This window comes from Canis aureus, chromosome 29 (genome assembly GCF_053574225.1).
Source record: "Canis aureus isolate CA01 chromosome 29, VMU_Caureus_v.1.0, whole genome shotgun sequence".
In the NCBI taxonomy this organism is placed as follows: domain Eukaryota; kingdom Metazoa; phylum Chordata; class Mammalia; order Carnivora; family Canidae; genus Canis; species Canis aureus.
In genome coordinates, this window is record NC_135639.1 from 34,234,685 (window position 1) to 34,260,270 (window position 25,586).

The 25,586-nt window shown below is 39.6% G+C and overlaps 1 long non-coding RNA gene across 2 annotated transcripts in view; it reads right to left on the reverse strand.

The window, feature by feature from the left end:
- Positions 1-1,535: 1,535 nt before the first annotated feature.
- The window catches only part of LOC144301394 (uncharacterized), a 64,551-nt gene continuing 40,500 nt past the window's right edge, over positions 1,536-25,586 (reverse strand). The window contains exons 3-6 of one of the 2 annotated variants that reach the window (XR_013368221.1): positions 20,887-20,949; positions 19,082-19,185; positions 2,419-2,733; positions 1,537-2,167 (exon numbers count right to left, since the gene is read on the reverse strand). This is a non-coding gene — a long non-coding RNA (uncharacterized LOC144301394). Of the gene's footprint in view, positions 2,734-19,081; positions 19,186-20,886; positions 20,950-25,586 lie in introns of both variants that reach the window. The other variant, XR_013368220.1, reaches the window with a different exon arrangement.

Below are 25,586 nucleotides of genomic sequence, written 5' to 3' on the forward strand. Positions count from 1 at the left end.
TTTCTATTTTGCAAATGTTAGTATCTTTTATGACCACAAAAAAATTCATCAAAACCAAGAATTAGTATTAGCAAATATACACACCTTATTCAAATGTTTCCAATTACCTACTAATGATCTTTTTTGGGTCCAGAATGGAATTCAGGATCATTCATTTCATTTTAGTTGTCATGTCTCCTAAGTTTCCCCAATATGGGAGAATTCCTTTGTCTTTCATGACCTTGACAGTTTTGAAGGGCACCATCTAGTCATTTAAAGAATGTCTCTCAATGCTATTTCCTAATGGCTAAATTCAGGTATACATTTTTTTAAAAGAGTACCGTATAAGTGATATTGTACCCTTCTCATTGCATCATATCAGGAAGCATATGATGTTGAGATTGCAAAGATAGTTTAGAGAGTTTTCAGCCTGTTTCCCTTAATGTCAACATCTTATATAAATATGACATCTTTGTTAAAACTAAAAAACTAACATGGGTTATTAGCAATAGTATTAACTATAGACTTTACTTGGATTACCAGTTTTTCTCCTGTCCCTGCACAATTCACGACCTCCTTTTTTTATGTGATTATTCTCTCACTAACCCATAGCACAGGAGTCCCACCCCTTCCCTCTCCATGTTGGAACCTAGATTCACTAATAATATGGTTACCAATGGCTACCAAGTTTCACTTCTCACATCTCCCCACCACAAGAGAGGAACTGCCCATACATTCTGTGGTTCACATTCAAAAATCCTAAAGAAGGATTTTGTTTGGATTGACTTGTGACAAATGCTTTTTGCTAGAACAATCAGATATGGCTGAGAAGGAAGGGTCTCATAATATGGCATAGCTACTTGGTGTCTACCCTAAGGAAGCAGAGGTATTCCTGCAGGAGGAGAATTATTATAAACTGGGCAGTAACCTTGTTGATTTTAACCAACTAGCCTATTCACCTCATTTCACAGATTAAGAAACTGAAATCTGAAGAGGTAAGTAACTTTCCAAAGGCCCAGAGCTAGTCTTTAGCAAAATGAAGGCTAAACCCACACCTCTTAATTAATTCCCAGTCCTAGACATTTGCCACTATGTCCCTAGAACTACCATGATGGTGGTACTAATCCCAAGAATTAAAGAATCTGAAATTAAAGCCAACCCAAAGTTTATCTACCTCTTACTGTTGTATGAATTTTCCAGTATAACCAAGCTGGCTTCAGAGTAATGGAAGCTATTCATTTCTCTCCAATACTGGGATTCCAAAATAATGTGCATTCAGCAGGTTAAGGTACAAACTGTTCCACTTAACAAAGAATTGGGTGGGGAGAAAGATATCCAACAGCAGGTTTGTTAAACAGCCTAGACTAACCATATAATAAAACATACAAAGTATAAAAGAGAATGAAGAGATCTGTATGTGTGTTGACACAGGAAACTGTTTCACAAGTCTTAAGTGAAAAACCAAATTCAAGTAAAAGGTGTGAATAGTGTAAACCCATTTATGTGGGAGACAATGGTAACAGCAACAATCACCACACTGTTAACAGTCTTCATCAAAGGTAGGTGAGATTACAGAATATTTTTTTAGTTTCTTCATTATACTGTCCTTAATGTTTGAATTTTTAAACAATGAGTATGAATTGAAGACGTTATACTGAGTAAAAGAGATCAGACACAAAAGATCACAGAGTATATGATTCTATTTGCATGAAATGTCCAGAATAAGCAAGTCCATAGAAACAGAAAGCAGATTAGTGATTACCAGGGGCTGGTATGAGGGAGGATGGGGCGGGGTGACTGCTTAATGAACACGGGGTGATGAAAATGTTTTGGAAATAGATAAAGGTGAGGGCTGCACATTGTAAATGTACTGTTTGCCACTGAATTATACATTTTTAAATGGTTAACTTATGTTTTATGAATTTTGTCTTAATTAAAATAAAGTATTTTCCTAAGTGGGGAAATCTCAGTATCTACATCTACATATGCTCTTCCATGGGCTTTGGGCAAATTGCTTATCTTTGCTATGTCAGTTTGTTCATCTATAAAATAAAAAGAGTTGAAGCAGCTGGTCTCTAAAATCCATCAAGGCTCTAGTACTCTGATTCTGGACACATTCAACTTTTATTCATTCTCTTGTAATTCAGGCTGACTGCATAAGCTGTTTTTCTGATGTCATATTGCCGACCTAATATTAAGAGGAAAGAAGGTAAACCACTACTTTCAGAGATCACAAATGTATAGATTCATCTAAGCCCAATAAAAAATGGCAAGTGATCTTGCAGGGCAAGAAAGTCAGAGTAGTAAAGTTAATAATCACAGGTAACATATGTCTTCCATGGGCCAGGCACTGTGCTAGATGCCTTATGAATATTATTCGTATTTTCACAGGCAATCCTTAGAAGAAAACAGTAGAGTTCCAAAGCGTAAATAACTTACCCAAGAATGCACATCTAGTAACAGGTAAAGTTGTATTGAAACTCAGGTCTATTTATACTCCAAAACTCGTGTTCCTTCCACTTATTCATGCTGTTTTCCAAAAAGAAGGAATTAAGGAAAATGACCTGGTAATGAAGGTAAGGAAATACAAAAGCAAACTGGAAAGAAAAGACAATGAAAAATGAAAAGGGAATGATCAATGAAAGTCCAAGATTATCCCTACGGTTGAGAGTAGATCCTCCCTGAGCCAATGTTCATCTTGATCCTCTGGTATGCCTTCTGTAAAATTATGACAAACTGTTCTTTCACCATAATCTGCCAAAAAAAAAAAAAAAAGTTTCATTGAGTTTAAAGAATCTTAAGCCTATATTTCCAGAAAGAAGTTCTAAAAAATCATTGGATTGAATATTACTGAGTGGGTATTATTTTGTCCTTTCATTTTAACAAAGAAAGGAGCTACAAAAGAAAAAGAAGCATCTTCCAAAATAGATAAATGAGAGGTATATAAAAATAATTAGAATCAATTGAAAGAATAAGAGATATTTGGAGGATAGAATATTTAAAGAAAGCAAGTGTACAAGTCATTAAGATAGGGCAGCCCTGGTGGCAGTTTAGCACTGCCTTCAGCCTGGGGCGTGATCCTGGAGACCCGGGATTGGGATGGAGTCTCACGTCAGGCTCCCTGCATGGGGCCTGCTTCTCCCTCTGCCTATGTCTCTGCCTCTATCTCTCTCTGTGTGTCTCTTGTGAATAAATAAATAAAATCTTAAAAAAAAAAAAGTCATTAATATAAAGAATCAAAGAATCAGATACAATTACTATCCAGTAATGTTAAAGCAGTTAAAACTGTGAGGGAGCAGTAGAGACCAGTTATGGTTTTCCCAGCATGACAAGTTGCTTAATAAAGGACATTTAAAGTTTTGGGAACTGAGGGCAAAGTATGTCCCAGACCTTCATTTGCAAAAGACACGAGACCACTGGTTAGTGAAAGTCACTTGCAAAAATCATGGAAGAGCCAGTGGATAAGCTGCCTGGTGAGTCTGGAGGGAATGATTACTTCATTATGGAACCAAAGAAGGAAATGGAAAAGGGAAGGTGGTCAATACTCTAAGAATGGCAGGTTTGACCATTAGCCAGAGTAAAAATCCTTTAGAGATAAGGTAGACCTAAAAACTGTCTATCAATGAACCACTTTTCAAATCGAACACATCAAATAAGGAAGGGAATCCTCAAATAGGAGGAAAAGAAAAAACAAGCAGCATGCATAGAACCAAAGAGCCAGAAAAGGCCACTACATTGATTGGATAGGTTTTCATTGCTTGAGGCAGCCCAGTCAAGGAACTACCAGATCTGAAATACAAACCACATGATTGCTCATCAAGCTGGCTGCCTATAGGGCTACACCCTGGAGCCTTTCCATCCAGATTGGAAAGGAAGAAGTAAAATTATCTGTATCCACAAACAGTACGATCAGCTACGTGGAAAAGACTAAGGAATCTACCAAAAAATCTAGTAAAACTAACAGCAAGATCACAGAATACTAAGTCAACATACAAAAATCAATTATAGGGGCACCTCTTTGGCTCAGTGGTTGAGCATCTGCCTTCAGCTCAGGTCATGATCCCAAGGTCCAGGGATCAAGTCCTGCATCAGGCTCCGCAGAGGGAGCCTGCTTCTCCCTTATGTCTCTGCTTCTCTCTCTGTATCTCTCATGAATAAATAGATAAAATCTTTTTTAAAAATCAGTTATATTTCTATATACAAGCAACAAAAAATTGGAAATGAAATTTTTTTAAGTCCATGTACAATAGCATCCAAAAACATAAAATAAGAGCTGTCCGGGGGCACTTGGGTGGTTCAGTCAGTTGGACATCCAACTCTTGATTTTGGCTCAGGTCATGATCTCAGGGTCATGGGATCAAGCCCCACACCAGGCTCTGTGCTCAGTGGAGAGAGTCCACTTGGGAAGTTTTCCTCATGATCAAAAGAGAAGTTTGAGGATTTAGGGTAAGAGAGCCTTTTTTGGACCTTTAGAGATAGTTGTCTAAAATGTGATGACTGTAACTATGGTAGCCATCTTGAAACCACAAAAAAAGACAAGTTGAATAAAACGTAGCAGAGAAAGTATCCATGCCCAAGACTGCTAAATCACTGCCCAACCTGGGAATACCCTATCTTTAGATATTTTTAGATATCTTTAGATATTTTAGAATAGTAAACAATAAATATAAGCCATTTTTCAGTAAGCATTCTGAAAACATCCTGTAACATTGGTCAGTAAGAAACAGACAACTCCACAGAAAATTGGATAAAAGATACAAACAAAACTTACATAAAATGAAATGCAGATAGGTAAAAAAAAATCCCAAAAGATGTTCAACTTTGCTAAAAATTTTAAAAAACACACCAATAAACAAGTTTTTTTTTTTTTTTTTTTTTTTTTTGCCTAGTAGACTTATAAAATTTAGTAATACTAGAGTTGATAAGTATGTGAGGAAACAGGGCTTCTCAGGTTTCTGAGTAGATTGCGACTGGTATACTAGGACACAATTTAGCATAGTTTATTAAAATTTAAAATGTGCATACCCTCCAACCCAACAATTCTACAGAAATACTCACACATCCACACAAAGATGTTTACACAAGGATGTTCAGTTAAGCCAAAAACAAAAACAAAACCTCAAATCGTCCAAAGTCCATGAATAAGGAATTGAGTAAATAATTTATAATCTATGCTACAGTGGAATAGCCACAGTCATACAAAATAATGGGGTGAATCTGTGTACATTAGCATTTGAATCTATTCAAGATATACTTAAGGAAAACATGCAAGTTGAGGAAGACTAGGTATGCATTCCATTCTCTCTTTCGTCTTTTTTATTTTTGGTGAAGAAAAATGCTTTTATATGTACTGAAATAAATCTGGTACAGTATATAACAAAGAATTACCACTAGGAAGTTGAAATGGAGCCCTTCAACTTTAAACTTTATATATTTCTGTGTTTAGGAGTGTGTATACGCACATGTTTATGTATTTACTCCTTTTGCAATTAGAAAAAAATTATTTTAAGCTAATCAAGCAACAGAAAGAGCTGGTTTTCCATTGGCATTGACTGCTGTTCTAAGAGAGTTGTAGCCAAATATCTCAACTCTTCCCAGATAACATGAAGCCCAAGATGCTAGATCCAGCCTGGGAACCTGTCTCTTGTACAGAGCTTGAGACTGGCCTAGTGGCTGCTAAATGAAGTTCCAAGAGACAGCATCCAGGGACAAAAGCTAAAGAGATAGCCAAAGAGCTCACCCAAAGGGGCCAGGCAAAGAGGCAAAATCCACTGGATGAGAACCTCTGACACCAACTCAATGCCAGCTGGCACTGAATGGAGGGTGGTTGTGGCTCTGAAGAGATCTGAACAGCTGAGGTGAAGTGTAGCTCACAGGGCATCTGCCACCTCAGAAGCCAGAAGGGAGGAAACCAAGAGGTAGGAAGCCATCAGTGAATAACTCTAGTATAAAGAAGCAATAAAGCATTATGCTTGTTTCAATTTCCTATTTAGAATGGTTTCAGGTTTTAAAAAAGGAAAAAGAAAACATTTACCTTCTTAAATTATACAGTTTTTTAGGTGTAACTTAATTTCTTTCCAGTCAGAGGTCTGTGAAGATTTGCATACTGCCTTGATGCAAATAACTTTTTTAAGAGTATCTCATTATACCCCACTGGCTTGGAGGGATTTTATAGAATCATGCCCATCCGTCTTCCTTTGACATTTCATTTTGGTAAATGATCATCATATGGGAGAGTTGCAGCAAGATGGCACCCCCAACTCCTGAAGCATTGGGCTGGGAGAAAGAAGATCCCTTTAACCTTTCTATCCCCAAAAGCTATTTGTCTGAGCCCTCTAGGGCAATCAGCCATTACCCAGTCCGCAGAGCTGAGTGAGAAGTCCTTTTTAGGCAAGACATTAAAAGAAGTTGGCTGAGCAGATCTAAAACCCTTGGTCAACAGGGCGGAGCCAGCCCTGGGGCAGAAGTATTACTTCACAGTTGCATCGGCTTCCTGTGGCTGCCAATAGAGGCAGCATCTGGCAGCCAGCCCACCGCAGAGAAGAGGGAACTCCGCGGAGAAGAAACTAGCACTGAGGCCCCAAAGGTGGAAGTGCAGCCTGAGAAACTTGAGCCAGCCTGGGACTGCGGGGCTGCCAGCTTGCCCAGCCCCTCTGCAGAGCATGGTGGGGCCTTCAGTAGCCCTCGGGCTTTACAAGCCTGGTGGGCCTCCCATACATTATTTAATCCCTATTGTTTATTTCATAAGGCTATGAGGCAGGTGCTATTATTTTTCCATTTTTCAGACAGAGAAACTGAAGCTCACAGAGGTGAAACAACTTGCCCCAGGGCAGACAGAGGAGCCAGGATTCAAACCCCCTGTGTGGTCCGTCCAGAGCCGGGACTAGGACCACAGCAACTTCAGCTTTCAAGTGAAAATCCAGATGATGAGGTAAAGGTTAGTACTGCCTCCAACTGACCCTGGGGATTGGACCAATCTTGTCTCCTCCCTCGTAGGTAATATTTTGGTTTTCCTTCCTTGCACACAACCAGGCAAATGACTGCAATTCTAAAAAGAGATAAATATAAAAACAAGAAGTGAAACACTGCAGACACCTGAAACCCGACCATTTCTGCAAGCTCGAGCTAGCAGAGCCGCCACACAACAGAAATAGTTCTGTCCTGTTTAGATAGGCTTTGTTTTGCTACATGGCTGCATATGCAGTGAAGTGATATCAAGTCCTAAGGGTCCACTCCTTTGATGAGTTAAACACACAAAGGCCTACATTTTGATGTAATCTGATAGCATGTAGTTAAGTCCTAGACAAACTGCAACTGTGAGGAAGTGATAAACCCAACTTCCTGCACAGAGCTGCCTGAGATAACACTTTCCATGGACTGGAAGAAAAAAAAGAGAGAGAGAGAGAGAGAGAGAGAGAGAGACATGATTGCTACCAAATTTGAAAAGAACGATTTCATTCTTAATAAATAAGCCCTTTTCCGTGGGGCTCCAGCAACAGCTAAGAAAACAGACTGCAGTCGGGTGAGGATGTAGCATTTCCACAGATGACTTAATTCTGACTTTTATTCATAGCCAATATCAGTCACGGAAGATTCACTTGATTTTTCTCTTAAGGATCCTTTAGCTCAAACTCGAAATCTCAGGAATCTTCTTGGCCAGGAGACCATCCCCACAGTCAACCAAGAACTCACATTGGGGCCACTGAGGTTGCTTTCCCACTGAGTCATTAAAGAGGTTGATTCAGCCTGAGTAAACACACGTTGGAAATGTTGCCAACTTACTGAAGGACCAATTGCTATTTCCACGATGCCAGAACAAGGTCAGAGTGACGGTTTCACTAAGTGGTCTCATAAATTGTGTCATATACAAACAACCAATAAGAGCTGCCTGTGTTGGGAATTTTCTAGGACTCCATTCATTCATTCACTAATTTAGCAAGTAGTTGTTGAGTGCGTACTAAATGCTGGGAAATACAAGGGCGAACCAAGAAAGAATCAGCCCCTTCCCTCAAGGACGACTTGGGGAGACAGATATGAAAGGAAACATACAAATGCGTGTAAACCACAAATTATATTGAGTGCTCTGAAGAGAGAAGGACAGGGTGGCCTGATTTTGGTCTTGGATGGGGTGGTCACTTCCCCGATCACATATGTAATGTTTAGGCCTGAGTCATCCAAGCGGACCAAGAGTGAGGGAAGAGAGTTTCAGCAGAGACAATTGGCCCTATCGAGGTCTTGAGTGGGGAAAGAGGTTGGTGCTTTCAGGAGCTAAAGGAAGGCCACGTGTGTGTCAGAATAAATTGAATGAGGAGGAGAGAGACTTATGACATAAGCCTGGAAAGTACAGAGGTGCCAGATTGGGTAGGGACCTTGCAGGCCATGGAAAGGAGTCTGGCCCTATTCTAAGCACATTGAGGATCATTCCAGAAAACACTGCTAAACCTCTAATAGTGTTTTGCTTTTTTTTTTTTTTAAAGATTTTATTTATTTATTCATGAGAGACACACAGAGAGAGGCAGAGACATAAGCAGAGGGAGAAGCAGGCTCCCCGTAGGGAGCCTGATGCAGGACTCAATCCCAGGACCCCGGGATCATGACCCCAGCCAAAGGCAGATACCCAACTGCTGAGCCACCCAGGCGTTCCTAATGTTCTGCTTCTAGATTGTTTTCTAGGCAAGGATCTCTGAGAAATGCAGCAGCTCTAACATTCTTTGGGAGAAATTGTGAGATAAAGTCTCTACAAGTAATTTAGACCTTCAAAGGTATTCCCCTCATTTTAAGCCAGTTCAGCCAAGGCCCAAACTAGGATGGAAAAAAATAAAATCAGAATGATAAAAAATTAATGAATCAGATGTTATTTTATTATTTTAATATGATTATAGAGTCACATGGTAGTACTTTATAGATAGACTGGCCATTTGGACCAATCCTCTTGTTTAACAAAAGGAGAAAACAAGGCCTGGAAATGACTTTGGAGGTTCCTTTGCTGCAGTCATTAGGATGTTAAGTGAAGGTCCTGGTGCTGAACACCTCACCAGCCTGTCACTGAAGGCAATGGATCTGAAACACTGGACTTCCAATGTGAAAACCAGTTTCAAGTTTTCCCTCCTTAGGGCTTCTTAATGGGTTGGTTTTTTTCCACAGTCTAGTGATTTAAAGAGCCTTAAGGCACAGGTTAATAAAAGTCATTTTTTCCCCTTGTGGCTTTCCCAAGTCCTGACCCTCGTATTTCTGAGAACCGAATCTGTGTAAGCCCCACTGGCTACATGGCCCTCAACTCTAGGGATTTTGAAGTACTGAGTATCATTAGATACTTGCTTTTCATTCTGAGGCACCTGACAAGGGATCCTGGCTTCCTTCAAATGAAGAAAGGGAACTTGCTGGTTTGAGATTGAATCATGTTATTTAAAAAAAATATTGACACCTCCAGAAACAATGAGACATTACCTTTGCTATTCTGATGGCTTTCCACTTGGGGCTGACTGGATTCTAGCTATGTAGTAGCTTTCTGACCTCAGTACAGTTTCATTTAGTTGACCTCAGATAAAATCCCCTACCTCCCTGAGCCTCTGCTTTTCTTCAGATGATGCCTAAGACCCTTGCATGTCCAACATTCTTTATGTCCAAGACAAATCAAAACATGTTTAGAATCTCAGCAGAAAATGCCCTTAGTATCATCACTTTAGGATGGAAGGAAGGAAGAAGAGAGGGAGAGAGAAGGAGAAAGTGGGGGAGAGAGGGAGGAAGGGAAGGTGGGAGGGAGGAAAGATAAAAAGGCAGGAAAAGAGGGAAGAAGTCATTAGTGAACAAACTAAAGGAAGGAAAAGGGAAAAAAGCTGTGCTTTCCAAACCTCTCTGCAACCTTAGTAGAAATATATTAGGCTTGAGTTGTGCATAAGTTATTGTTTATTTAGCCATCAAAACACAGCCCAGTGGAGTATACCTAAGTATCCGTTGCAGACTCTGACTCTGGCTACCTTATGCGTCAGCAACTTCTGTTTAAGAAAACAAATGAAGTTTCAAGAAAAAAATCATTAGAGAAGAGTGATGCTTTTTATCTTTTAAATGTGAAATGCTTTATATTGCAAAGATTGTGTGAATCATTGACATCTATGAAAATCACTTAGGGGCTCCTGGGTGGCTCAGTCAGTTAAGCACCTGCCTTCACTCAGGTCGTGATTCCAGGGTCCTGGGATGGAGCCCCACATCGGGCTCCCTGCCTTCTTCTCCCTCTCCTTCTTCCTTTCCCTCTGTTCCTGCTTCTACTCTCTCTCTCTTTCTCTCTCATGTGCACTCTCTCTAAAAAATAAATAAAATATTTAATTTTTTAAAAAAAGAAATAAAATCACTTAGCCCAGAGCCTTGCACTTAGTAAGTGCTCAGTAATTGTTATATAATGCTATAATTCATACTCCAGAGAACCAGAACGCCCAAAATCCAGACCTCTGAATTGCTATATGATTTAAGCAGGTGTCTCCACCTTTCTGAGTTTGTTTTCTAAATTTGTAAGAGGAATGGATTGGATTGAATTGAATGAGGTAGTATTTACGGCTTTTCCACTTGCTGTTTTCCAAGTCCATTTCTAATGTATTAGGGCTCCCATGTTTGAATTGAACATTAATATCATTTTAATGAAAATAGTTTTGGGGTGCTTGGGTGGCTCAGTTGGTTAAGCATCTGACTCTTGATTTCAGCTCAGGTCATGATCTCCAGATCATGAGATCAAGCTCCATGTGGGGTTCTGCACTGAGCATAGAGCCTGCGTAAGATTCTCTCTCTCTCTCTTTCTTCCTCTGCCTCTCCCCTACTCCCCTCCAAAAAAAGAAAATAAAAGAATTTCTTTCTCACATCATATTATAAAGCACCTACATAAATGTGCAGAGCATTATTCTTTCCTTCCCTAAAGTAGATTTTGGAACATTAAAATTAAAGATAAATAAATTAGATTAACATTTGCTTAAAGGGCCAATTATAAGGCTAAATTTTGGGCAACTAATTGAAATGTAAACCCTCTTCAGAAATGTCAGGTTAGGGAGCCTGGTCCTAATATTGCATTGTGGTATTTGGAGGACTGTCAGAGTTTGCCCAAGCTCTGCTGGTTCTTAATTCAATCACAACACCTGCTCAAGACTCAGGACTTCCTACAACTAGATTTTAAACACTCCTAGGAGACTGCCATTCCCCTGAGGGCTTCTCTTCAAGTAAAAATGTTTTTGCCTCCCAAATTGAGTCAACACATCTGTTCCTACCTATCTTAAAAGCTTCATCAATTCAATAGTTGTCCAAAAGGAAGAGGGGGGGAAAAAAAGCTATTGTGTGATGAAAAATTTTGGCAAATGTTATGAAAACACATTCTTAAAACATCTCTCATTTCTGAGAAACAAAGTAAAATGTATGAATTGTTTTTTTGTTTTATGACTAACAAAATGATTCATTGCTACAATGAGGTATTTTGACCATATCTACATAAAACAAGTACCAACATTCAATTGAAAAAATAAAAATAACTCAATTAGAAAAATAAACTTTGAGTACCTCCTCTCTAAAGGCACTGAATGTGGCCTCAAAACACTAGGCAAGTTGTCATGCTCAAGTTTAAGCTATTTAAGTGTTAACTGTAGCTTCTATGCACTGAGAAGTTTCTTTACAACTAGTCCCCTAACAGTAGCCACCAGCCACATGTGCCTATTGAGCACTTGAAATGTGGCTAGTCAAATTGAGATGTTTTGTAAGAGTAAAATACACACTAGATTTAGAAGACTTAGGACAAAAAGAGAATGTAAAATATTTTGTTAATAATTTCATATCAATTGTATATTAAAATGACACTATTTTGAATATGTTGGGTTAAAAACATATTGTTGACTTAAGTTCATCTGTTTCCTCTCACCTTTTTAATGTAGCTATTAGAAAACCTAAAATTACATATATAACTTGAATTTGGTTCACATTATATGTTTTGGGGGAACATCTGGCTTAGACTCTTGGTTTATTGTTTATTCTAAGACTTAGAATCCACCTAAGAGTTCTTCGTAACAAATACTTCATTCTTATTTCAAGAAAGATTTCTGCCTGGCGTGGTCTTATAGATTTGTAAGTACAAACTAAACTTATAAAAGTACATCTGGAGTGATGAATATCTATTTGAATGAAAAGACATTCATATTAAACTTGGTGGGAAAATAAAGGTTTAAAAACAGTATATAATGAAAAAAATACTCACCCTCAATTAAAGAAATATAATTAAGACAAAATAAGGTGAGGCAACTGGGTGGGCCAGTTGGGTAAGCATCTACCTTTGGCTTAGGTCATTATCCCAGGGTTCTGGGATCGAGCCCGGCATCGCTTGCATCTCCCCCCTCCTGCCATTCTCCCTGCTTATGCTTTCTCTCTCAAATAAATAAATAAAATCTTGTAAAAAAGAAAAGACAAAATAAGGCAAGTATTTAAAAGTTTCACAATACCCACTATTGATGCTGATGATGGGAAACAGCATTTCCATATGCTATTTGTGGGAGTTTAAATTGGTACAAGCTCTTTAGAGGGTAACTCAGCAATAGCTATTAAAATTTATAATGCATACCCTTCAATCCAGGATTTCCATTTCAGAGATTTTACCCTAAAGTAATACAGACAAATGTATCCTCGATTTGTAATAGCAAAAGACTGCAAATGATCTAAAGGTCCATCTACAAGAAACTGGATAAATGTTTTGGCATATTCATATACCAGAATACTATACTGCCAATAAAAATGATGACAGTCTCAATATTAGTAGTAGTATTAAGAATTATTATATTGGGATGCCTGGGTGGCTCAGTGGTTGAGCATCTCCCTTCAGCCCAGGGCATGATCCCAGAGTTCCAGGATCCAGTTCCACATCAGGCTCCCTGCATGGAGCCTGCTTCTCCCTCTGCCTATGTCTCTGCCTGTCTCTGTCTCTCTCTCTGTGTCTCTCATGAATAAATAAATAAAATCTTAAAAAAAAAAAAAAGAATTAGGGCAGCCCCGGTGGTGCAGCAGTTTGGCACTGCCTGCAGCCCGGGGTGTGATCCTGGAGACCCCAGATCGAGTCCCACATTGGGGTCCCTGCGTGGGGCCTGCTTCTCCCTCTGCCTGTGTCTCTGCCTCTCTCTCTCTCAATAAATAAATAAATAAATAAATAAATAAATAAATAATTATTATATTAAGATATAGTAAATAAAAAGGCACAGTGCAGGAATTAGTTATTTACTCAGAATTATTTGAGATTATGTTTTCTGCCATCATACAGAATGAAAGTCTAAAATAGTCATTAAACTGAATTATAGAAAAAAGTTATATTTTTCGTCATCAACTGAGTTTGGGGGACTAAACATTTATTATACCTGCTACATTTGTGTTTATAGAGGTCTTTCTGGAATCAGAACAGATTGAAGAGTAGGACTAGAAGGCATTATGTAAGGGCCTGGCACACAATAAGCACTCTATAAATGCTTGTTGTCATTATTAGACATAATAATTCAAGCTAAAAGAGATGCAAACTAAACCAAGGTAGTGACAGCAAGAAAAAAAAAAAAAGAGAAATGAGCCATGTGCTAGCTATCAAAAAAGCATAATGGACAGGAACTTGAGACTAAAATCAGGTAGGAGCTTACAAGCTGGAGCAAGCCTCCAGGATAATTTCCAAGGTGAGATGGAGAAGCCAGTGGATGATGGAGCCCATCTCTGAGTCAGGACACTCAGGAGAAGATGCAACTTTGAGGAAAAGATAAATTCAGTTTGGGACATTATAAATTTCTTAAAAATTTTTATTTCTTTCTTTATTTGAGAGAGCACAAGCAAGGGGGTGGTGGGTAAAGGAGCTGAGGAAGAGGGAGAGCATAGAGCCTACTTCTCCCTCCTCCTGTGTCTCTGCCTCTCTCTCTCTCTCTCTATGTCTAAAATAAATAAATAAATAAATAAATAAATAAATAAATAAATAAATAAATCTTTAAAAAAAATAAGATGTGAGAAAAAAAACTAGATTTGTCTGAAGTTCAGAAAAAGATTGAAAAGAAGTTAAAGAGAGATACTTGGGTCACAGATTTCTTTAATGAGGAAGATTTAGTACAGCTACTTGACAAGGACAGTGATCCAGTGAAAAGGGAAAGGTTGAAGGACAGAGATAGAGATGATGGAAATGGAAATAGAGATAGAGATGAGAAATGGAGATGACAGATAGACATAGAGATGGAAATGGAGACAGAGATGATAGATTAAGACATGGAGATAGAGATGGAGATGAGAGATGAGAAATGGAGATAACAGATGGAAGCAGAAATGGATATGGAAATGAAGACAGAGATGGAGACAAGCAGATGACAAATGGAGATAGAGATGGAGAGGAGAGATGAGAACTGGAGATGACAGATAAGGATAGGGATGGAAATGGAGATGGAGACAGAGATGGAGATGGAGACAAAGATGAGAGATGGAGATAGAGATAGAGATGGAAACAGAGACAGAGATGAAGAATGGAGATGAAACTATGAGATGGAGATAAGATGGAGATGAGAGATGGAGACAAAGGTGAGAGATGGAGATGAAAATGGAGATGTGAAATGGAGCTGGAGATGGATATGAGAGATGGAAATGAAAATAAGAGATGGTGATGGAGATGAGAGAGGAAAGACGAGAGATGGAGACAGAGATGAGAGAGAAAAGATGAGAGACAGAGAGGAGATATGGAGAAGTGGAAGGTTGGAGATAATGGAGATGGACACAGAGATAAGAGAGAGACAGAGATGGAGAAAGAAGGAGAAAAAAGGGAAGGAGAAGTGGAGAAGGGTGAGGGAGGTGAAAGAAGAAGTAGAAGGTGATGAGTGGAGCAGAGGGAAAAGGAGGAAGGATCTTGAGGACTGCAGAGAAGCCATTCTGATGGCCGGGTGAATGTGATCAGGGACAGCCACAACACATTTCCAGCAGTAGTGGCAGTAAAGCTTGGGTCAGGGTCTGTGGCCCACCCCTGAGAATGACAGTGACAGAGGCAATGAGACACACTGAAGCATTCAGTGATTGAAGATCTCAGTATGGAACTTTCGAGTACAAAGACTGCTCATCCAAGAAGACCCACATTAGACAGGAAGCTAACCTTGCCCTCACCATGTTCTGTCATAGACTTGGGGCTGCCAAGGAAGAGCACAGCCTCCACTTCAAATCAGTGGTGGATGCCATAGGTGTTGCAACTAAGTGTGCTCCTCCCAGGCTCTTTCTTGAAGGGACAGCTGTGTGGCACACATCCACCACTGCCACAACTACTATTCACCTTCTTTTCTCTTGGAAGAAAAGGGATTTAAAAAAAAACTATTAGGGGGCACCTGGGTGGTTCAGTGGGTCAAGCATCCAACTCTTGATTTCAGCTCAGGTCATGATCTTAAGGTTGTGAAATCAAGCCCTATGTAAGGCTCCACGTTCAGTGGGGAATCTGCTTCTGTCCTTCCTTCTCTCCCTCTCCTCTGCCCCTCCCCCTGCTCAAGTGTGCATATGCACTCTCTCTCTCAAATAAATAAATACATCTTTAAAAAAAAAACTATTAGATAATTCCATTCTGCTCTCCCTCCACCATAGTTTGTATGGGATTTGTGTTCCCACTGTACCCACTCTAATTTGACTCTACTTAGTCTTACACACATCAGTGACTCCAAGTCTTCAAAAAAAATATAAAGGAGCTGCTCCTCAAATAACAACACCAACAACAATTATACTAGAGATCTAGTTCACTAGCAATAATTAACTTTTATGTACCTCTGAGACTTCATATTTCTTTTCCTAGTTTTGTACAGATACTTGAAGGAATCCCAGCAGCTCGCATGCTGTGAAAATGGCCAGGCAACTTCTCAAAATGGCTGAACACTTGTTGGTGGGACAACATCACAGAATACATTAGACCCGAGTGAAGCCTCAAATGGCCATTCCTTAGTGTGGCTGCTTGCCTTAAAGCCACTTTTTCTCAGTGCTAGTGAATCCAAGTTTGGAAGAGAGAATAACCATTCTTTTCACAAACCTTTACTAAGCACCCACTATGTGTCAGACACTGTACCGGGTGCTGAAGTTATAGTGGTTATGGGATTTTAAAATATGTCTACAAAATCATTTACAATTATTTCCTCAAATTTTAAAACTAACCCTTCTCCCTTGAGTGTGGGCAAGACTTAGTGACTTGCTTTTAACAAACAAAATGTGGCAAAAGTGACACTATGACTTCTTAGACTAGGTCATAAAAGGCAATGTGGCTTCTTCCTTGATCTCTCTTGGATCACTCACTCTGGGGAAAACCAGATGCCCTGTTATGAGGACACTTGAGCAGCCTTACATAAAAGTCCATGTGGTGAGGAACTTAGGCCTTCCTCCAACAGCCACCTTGCAAGAGAGCCACTTTGGAAGGGGATCATCCAGTTTCAATCAAGCCTTCAGATGACTGCAAGCCCAGCAACATTTTGACTGCAAATTCATGAAAGACCCCAAGCAAAGCCACCTGGCCAAGCTTCTCCAAAATTCCCAACCCACAGAAAGTGTGAGATGATTAATATCTATTTTTGCTTTAAGGCAGCAAGTTTTGGGGTAATTTTTTACATAGCAATAGATACAGTGGTGGACAAGGCAAACATGGTTCCTTCTCTCATTCAGGGAGCAGGAAATAATGTATCGCACAAATGTAGAAAGAATGTGAGTCAAATCATGCCAACAAATATGTACAAATGCTATGGTGTCCCATCAATAGGAAATGTGAAAAGATCTGTTATATTATTACATTGATTGTGACTAGGATTTCAATTTGGAGTCTGCTTTGTCACCCAAAAGTACAGCATATCTTTATGCCATGATCATTGTAGAGCTGGTGGCAAATGATAGTGTGCTCTGGGGCTATAAGATCTAGAAGTGGATTCAGGTCAGAGCAAATGTCACAGCAACCCAACCCCCATGCAAACGATGGTAAAGGGAGAGCAGGAGCCAAGAGCCTCTCAGAAAAAACTGGTCTGCAAAGAATACAGTGCTGAGAAAAGCAAAGGCAAGAGATCATGTGTCTACAAGGAGAGAGACACACAAAGAAAGCCTGATGACTGTCCATCTCCTGTGAACCAATTTGAATTCCAGGATTATTTTAAGACAATGGAAAGGCTCAAGATTGTCATTTTTTTTTAACTAAATCTCCTTTTTATTGTGCTAACTAGCTAAGTGGGCTAAGTTGTGGCATTTAAACAATCTCTGAGATACTTCACCCCAGCCTCCCTTGGTCTCCCTGCCTCCAGTATTGACACTCTCCAGTGCAATTCATGTGGGAAACCAGAGGAGTCTTCTTCAATCACTGCATCATTATGTCACCTTCTCCTCCATTTACATACAAACCTTACCTTGGCTCCCACTTGTACAGGTAAAGTATCCCAGCCTGGCATTTACAGCTGTCTTCAATCTGGCTCCAGCTCACCTTTTCATGACTCCCCTACTTACACACCATCTTTAAACAAACTGAAAACACTGAAGTTCCCCCAATGTGTGTTGCTTTTCAGCTTTGGAAACTTTCTTCAAGTCTCAACCTGGAAGCCCATTCCTCCCCTCATCTATCTCACTTTATTTTAGCTATCAAACAGAGATGTTCTTAAATGCTTCTCCATTAAACAGTCTCTGATCCCCTTAGCTGGTATAGTATTTCCCTCTTCTGGGTGCATCATTAATGGCACTGGTAGGATATAAGTCCTTTACTGTCTGTACTGTAATTACATATATATATATATATACTTACATATATTGCATTATTATGTATTGTATATATAATTATATATACAATTATATATATAATTACTTACATATATATATATATATATAGTTCATCACTTCTACCAAGCTTCTTAGAAGCTTCTTGAATATGAGAACAAGGTTACTCATCTTTATATCAACTTGGTCCTAAGCCTCCTTCTCTTTTCACTCTCTCTTCTCCCTAAATTATTCATGATTTATAACTTCGTCCACCACCTACACACTGATACCTCTAGCCCTGACCTCTTTGCTGTGTGCCAGACCTCTACATATACCTGCTATGTCACATATTCACATGGGTGTCTCAAAGGCTCTTCATTGTCAACATGGTCAGCGGAAACTTCTTATAGTGTCCCCACCCAACTCAGGACTCCTCCATGTTTCCTTTCTCAGTAAATGCCACGCAACCAGCCATCCAGTTCTACAAGCCAAAATCTAGAGGTCCTCCTTGAACTCTCCCACCTGTCAACCACTGTCTAACCCACCACCAAGTCTTGTTGATTTTACTAAATAGTATTCAAATACCACAACTTGCCTCTATCTCCACTGTTACCTCCTGAATCCAAGCTATCATTAGTTCTCACTTTGTCTACCATATTCTATCTGGTATCCTAATCAGCCTCCCCACATCAACTCTAGCCTCATATCTCCAATTCATTCTGGGTCATAAGGATAGAATGGCAATTGAGTTTTAAAACTCAAATCTGACCAGGTCATTGCTAAAGGTTTAAAATCTTCAATGACTTTCCATTGTTCTTAAGACAAACACCCAAGTTCTTAATATAAACTGACCACAGGGCCTTCCATCATCTGGCCCATTTACCTCTCCAGCCTAATTTTGTGCTCAATATTTCAGTCACAAAGGACTACTTTCAGTTCCTCAAAAGTGCCCTGCTCTCTACAGTCCTGAGGTCTTTACGCGTGCTGTTTCTTCTCATTCCATCTACTACCTTTGCCTATTAAACTCCTGTTCATCCTTCTAGGCTTAGCTCAGACCTCAGCTCCTCATAGAAACCTTCCCAGACCAGATCAGGTCCCTTATTTACAAGAAGTCAGCAAATTCCCAGGCTCCTTCTAACTTCCTCCTCTGCCACTCTCAATGCCTGACTTTCTTCCTCAGGATTAAAAGTTGGGCTGTTACCCCTCCAATATGGTATTCATACTCCAGACAGAAAGATAGGGAAAGGTAAAGAGCAAACTTCATGTGCCAATTGGACCCATCTCTTTTTATCAGAAAAGAAAAAAATGTCTTTCTTGGAAGCCCCACACAAGAAACTTTATCCCCCCCCCCCCGCCACACACACACACACACATAGGAAACTTTTACCTATATCTTTGTCCAGACTGAGGTTGTAGCCACTCTAGCTTCAAAGGAGTCCTGGAAGGTATATGTTCTTAAAGAGACATGTTGTCTTCAGCACAATTTTAAGTCTGATAGAGAGAAATAAGGGGATACTGGAGATAAGGGAGGCCAACCAAGAGTGTCTGCCACACTACTCCCACAACTAACTAGATTAATTGGATTTCAAGGCTCTGACTCAATCTGAGAAGCCTAAATGAAAGTGATCTTTTTCAAGTTGGAATTTTGAACAAATAAATTCAGCCTCTGCATGTATGGTGCTAAGCTATATGATAAAGGGTGAAAAATTCTATCAAATACATGATTGTCGGGCAGCCTCGGTGGCACAGCGTTTTAGAGCTGCCTGCAGCCAAGGGTGTGATCCTGGAGACCCAGGATCGAGTCCCATGTCGGGCTCCCTGTATGGAGCCTACTTCTCCCTCTGCCTGTGACTCTGCCTCTTTCTCTCTCTCTCTCTCTGTCTCAATGAATAAATAAATAAAATCTTTTTAAAAAAATACATGATTGTTTCATCTGTATAATACTAAATTTATCTGTTTATTTTTTTTGTCAATTTTTTGTCAATTTTTTGTCAAATTTATCTGTTTAAACCAAACATGTGGAATGATCTTCCTTCTTGAAATGCTATTCTTATCACTGTATATTCTTTCTTTCTTTCTTTCTTTCTTTCTTTCTTTCTTTCTTTCTTTCTTTTGGGAGGGGGGAGGGGGGAGAGAGAGAGAGACCATGTGGGTCCAGGAGCAGGGGGCAGGGAGGCAGAGAGAGAGGGAGAAAGAGAATTTTAAGTAGGCTCCACACTCAGTGCAGAGCCCAACACAGGGCTCAATCTCATGACCCTAAGATCATGATCTGAGCCAAAATCAAGAGTTGGATGCTTAATCAACTGAGTCAGCCAGGAATCCTTATCACTGTATACTCTTCATAAAAAAATTAACTTTAGGGGATCCCTGGGTGGCTCAGTGGTTTAGCACCTGCCTTTGGCCGAGGGCATGATCCTGGAGTCCCAGGATCGAGTCCCACGTCAGGCTCCCTGCATGGAGCCTGCTTCTCCCTCTGCCTGTGTCTATTCCTCTTTCTCCCTCTCTCTGTGTATCTCATGAATAAATAAATAAAATCTTTTTAAAAAAAATTAACTTTAAAGAAATAGTCACTACTAAAACTTAAGCCTGCAATTGAAGCCACTGCCCAAGGTATTACTCCTTCAATCATGTGGTTACATTCATGCCTCTCATGGAGACATTTGTTCAGGTACAGAAGGAGTAAATGAGACTCTCCACATATCCATTAAATTAAAAATGTAGGGTATGCCTGGGTGGCTCAGCGGTTGAGCATCTGCCTTCGGTCCAGGGCATGAGTCCCACATTGGGCTCCCTGCATGGAGCCTGCTTCTCTCTCTGCCTCTCTCTGTGTGTCTCTCATGAATAAATAAAGAAAATCTTTTTTAAAAAATTCAAAATGTAGAATAAGTATGTAGCCAATTTAGCTGTAGTTAAAAACTAGGAAATCAGAAAACTATGTAAGAAGAATTAAAAATGTAAGGGATTTATGGAGCGATTGAGCCCATTCTAGACAGAGTTTAGAAAGAAGGAAGCAGAGTGATCTGGGGGAGAGGTTTCATCTACAGGGAAATGCCATGTTTGTTAATTGAGAGCCAGAAGTGATGAAGTATGGAACACAGGCACAAGAATATAGCAAACAGGACGTGCTTACTATGCAAGGGAATCTGCTTTTCAGTTAGTATCATTGTCTCTAATTAGTTCAATTCAACTTACATTTATTGATCATCATCCATGTACCAGAAATTCTGGGGAAAACTGGTATTCTTCCCTGTCCTGCTGAAGAGGAAAAAAAAAATATTATTGCTAGATGGAATTTCAGAGGGCACATATTCTTTCCCCATTTTATGTATTTTTTTATTTAAAAGATTTTATTCATTCATTCATGAGAGACACAGAGAAAGAGAGAGAGAGAGAGAGAGTCAGAGACACAGGCCGAGGGAGAAGCAGGCTCCATGCAGGGAGCCCAATGTGGGACTCAATCTCGGGTCTCCAGGATCACGCCCTGGGCCAAACTGCTGAGCTACCCAGGAATCCCTTCTTTCCCCATTTTAAAGATAAGAATATTAAGGTCCAGAAAAATTAAATAACTCCCCACTGTCACCACTTAGTTAACAGAAAGCCATGGCAAAATCTAGGGTCTTTGTAGTCTCATGCAAACAAAATCCTTAAAACCTAGAGAGAGGCAATCTTCATGTTAGGGCAGTTCCTCGATTTCAGAGACAGCAGGGTTTTGTTGTTGCTGCTTTTGTTTTGTTTCTTTCTTACAAATGATTTACCACATACAAACACAGGCCATTCAAAAATTCTCCCTGATTCTCAAAGTCGCCATGATATTTTTCCTCATTGTCATCAAGCCTATATCAGCAAGCTTGGGTGAACCTACCCAAAGCTGATGACTCTACTGTCCTCCCCATTCTTCCCATACCCCTCAGCACCTCCATGCACACCCCCAGGTTGATCTACACTTGTTAATTAATGGTTTCAAAATGCTCTAATATTATATCAGAGGCATAAGTCCCACAATGGGCTCCCAAAAACTTGCTCCCAAAAACTTTTGTAAGCTCCAGAAAAACAACTTCTCAGGAACTCAACGTTTGGAATGAGAAGAAGCTGGGTTAAACTCTACCATTTACTGTGTAGCCTTTGGAAAACTATTTAACATCATTAAACTTCAGGCTCTACATGTGTTCAATGAGGAAAAACATACCTACTTTATAAGAGTGATGCAAGGATTTAATGAGATAATGCCCCACAAGCATTGAATGGTATAAAGTTACACACTGATATAACATCGGGGCTCAAGACACATTTATTATCACTTTTTTTAACTTGTTCCCACCCTCCCTTCTGTCTTAGATATGCTTAACCTGGGTCATTGATCAGAGCTGGATTCAAATCTTAGCTCCTTCACTGACCAGCTATACAACCTTGAGCAATGCTCATTACCTCTCCAAGCCTCCTAAAACAAAGCCTGGCATGAGAGGAGCACTGGGCGTTATACTATATGTTGGCAAAACTTAAATAAAAAAATTTTTTGAAGAAAAAAATAAAAATAAAACAAATCCTGGCTTGTGGGCCACATCCAATATTTTCTGAGTGAAGAGAATGTAAATTTCTTATAAGTAATAGAGATAATAAGCCTCAGCTCACATGATTGTTAAAGGATCATGTAAGTAAAATACCTGCTCTGTTCCCTTTTTTTAGCTTAGTTGATGAACTGATCACCTTGGATTCATTGGATGCTAGATCAAGAGTCTTTAATTCACGTGATATCTTAATTATTTATCTAGAATTCTTTAGTTCCCTCAATAGTTCTTGGGGGAGGGTGTGATAAGGATACACATAACACCTCCATCTGAGTTGAAGATCAACTGAGAAATAAGACAAAGGAAAATCAGTTAAGGTTCAAAAGCATCCTCTCTATTAAGCTGATATGGATATGGGGTTTAAGTGAAGCAAGAGGCCTCCTGGCACTGAACCTGTTAGGCAGCCTTAGGTACTCTGGAGCACTGGACCACCCAAGGCTTCCCCATCATCACCCCACAGGGGAGACCTACCCCTGGAGGAGCAGATCAAAATGTATAGTCTCTACAAGAAGACTGCAACCCAAAGAAAGAACAAGAGAAAGAAGATAGATAGGTCATGCAGGCCCCTTTCCCCATTCAGGTAACACTCCATCTCCCCAGGGGAGGAGTGAATGTGGGACACAGGCCAAGAGTGTTTGGGGGAAAACCCCTAGTCTTGGAAACAAAAAAGGTGGCAAGAAGCATCCCAGGCATTTGCAGCCTAACAAGCTCTATATGCGAAATGGATTGGATAGACATCCTTACTCCCTCTGCCCCCACCGCAAGAATTCGAGAGTACAGGGAATAGAGGTTAAGAGCCCAGCCTGGAGGCAGGCTGCCTAGGTTGAATCCAGTCTCTTCTACTTACTAGCTGTTCCCTTAAGCAAGTTATTTGCCCTACCTGGACCTCCCTCTTGTCATCTGTAAAATGAGAGGTATTGACAGAATGTTTCTAAGAATTAAATGAAATGAAATTAAAGCGTCCAAAATAGCAAAGGGTAAAAGTAATACAAATAGGAGTTATTATTACTGGTGAATTTGCCTTACAAAAGCTGTGGGCTCCCAAGAGTTAAAGGTGAAATAAAATACCATGCCACTCAAGAACTGCAAACCAATTATCTAATTAATCTCCCTTGAACCCAAAGCAAAAAATAATTATAATCAACTCCCGATCCCACTTGTGATCTTAGAACCATGGAAACCATCTCTCAGTGACACCACCTCCTGCCCCAAATGCCCACAACTGCATTCTTCATGTTCAACTGAAGTTTCTCTTATCCCCCTCTGAACTGAATCATACACAACTTTCTTGTCTTGGTCCTTTTAAATGATTGCCCTCCCTATGGACATCTGTGAGGATACTACCAAGGAGAAAAATCCTATTAGATTTTGTATATCTCAGTTTAGAGCTTTGGCTGAGGTTGACACAGATAAAAGGCCAGGGTTGAAAAAAAAAAAAAAAAAAAAAAAAAAAAAAAGGCCAGGGTTGGTTTGGGTTTTGTGAGTTGTGGTTACACTAGAAAGAGTGGTCAGTTAGCTGCACTCCCCAAGAAGGATTCCTGGGCACCAGTGCTACATTATGAGGGTAGCAGATATTTAAGGAAGGAAAGCTGAGAAAGATTCCAAATTGAAGTAGACTGGAAATACTTTATAGAAGTCTGAAATTTGTGTGGTGGGTACTCTGGTCAAGATAGGGACCTGAAAGCTTAGTCAATAGATCTCTTCTCCTAAAACAGAGGAGCATAAGATGGTGGTGACATGTGCAGATTTTGGAGTCAAATAGACCACGTTCAAGCCCCATTTTTAGCACTTCTTTGTTATATGACCTTGGGTAAGTCAAATGTCAGTGTCTCTCTATATAAACTGAGAGAAAACACTCTCTTATGGGACTATGAAGAGAATTAAATAAAGCAACGTGTGTAAAATTCTTAGTACAAGGCCCTCCACGTATCTGTGTTCACTAAATTAATTAAATTAAAATTTTATACACAATAATAAAAACAGAGAGGAGTTAATATCCAAAACATATAAAGAACTCCTATAAGCCAATAATAAACTCAATTTAAACTCAATTTAAAAATAGGCAGAGGGGGATCCCTGGGTGGCTCAGCAGTTTGGCGCCTGCCTTTGGCCCAGGGTGCGATCCTGGAGACCCAGGATCAAGTCCCACGTTGGGGTCCCAGCATGGAGCCTGCTTCTCCCTCCTCCTGTGTCTCTGCCTCTCTCTCTCTCTCTCTCTCTCTCTCTCTGTCTATCATAAATAAATAAATAAATATTAAAAAAAAAGAAGTACCATATGATGCAGCAATTCCACTTCTGGGTATATATCCAAAGGAAACAAAAACAGGGTATTATAGAGTTACATGTAGTATTATTCACAATAGTCAGCATATGGAAATAGCCCAAGTATCTATCAAAGGATGAATGGATAAAAAAAAAGTGGTATAGCACATACACATACACATATACAATGGAATATTATTCACCCATGAGAAAGAAGGAAATCCTGCCATTTATGCCAACATGGATACAACTTGAGTACATTATACTAAGTGAGATAAGTCAGAAATACTGTATGGTATCATTTACATGAGGAATCTAAACAAGCCAAACTTAAAAACAGAATAGAATGGTTGTCACCAGAGCCTGAGGGATGAAGAAATAGGAGAGAAGTTGTTTAAGGGTACAACCTAGCAGCTAATAGATAAATAAGTCCTGGAGATGTAACGCACAGTATAGTGATTATAGAGAACAACGCTGCATTATAAATAACACATTTGCTAAGAGACTAAATCTTAATTATTCTCATCAGAAAGAAAGAAATGACAATTATATGATGTCCTAGAAGCTTTAACTAACACTACAATGGCAACTATATTGCAATATATAAAATTAACATGCATACCTTAAACTTATGCAATGTTACATTTCATTTAAATCTCAATTTTTTTAATGGAAAACTTCTGGGTTAATTCATAGACAGCTTTGTAATTATTATTTTCTTCATCATTATGATGAGATGATCCACTCAACTTTAGAAATTAAGTCTAAGAAATGAGCCAATTGAAAACTATTACTAATTCTTCCCATTATTTCCAGTTACATGTTGGCAGGAAGTTTCTTTATTTTTTTTTTTTAAAGATTTTGTTTGTTTATTAGAGAGAGAAAGAGAGCACAACCAGAGGGAGCAGCAGAGGGAGAGGGAAAAACAGGCTCTCCACTGGGCAGGGAGCCCAGTGTGGGGCTTGATTCCAGGGCTCTGGCATCACAACCTAAGCCCAAGGCAGATGCTTAACCGACTGAGCCACCCAGGCGCCCCATGTTGGGAAGTTTCTTTTTTTTTTTCCT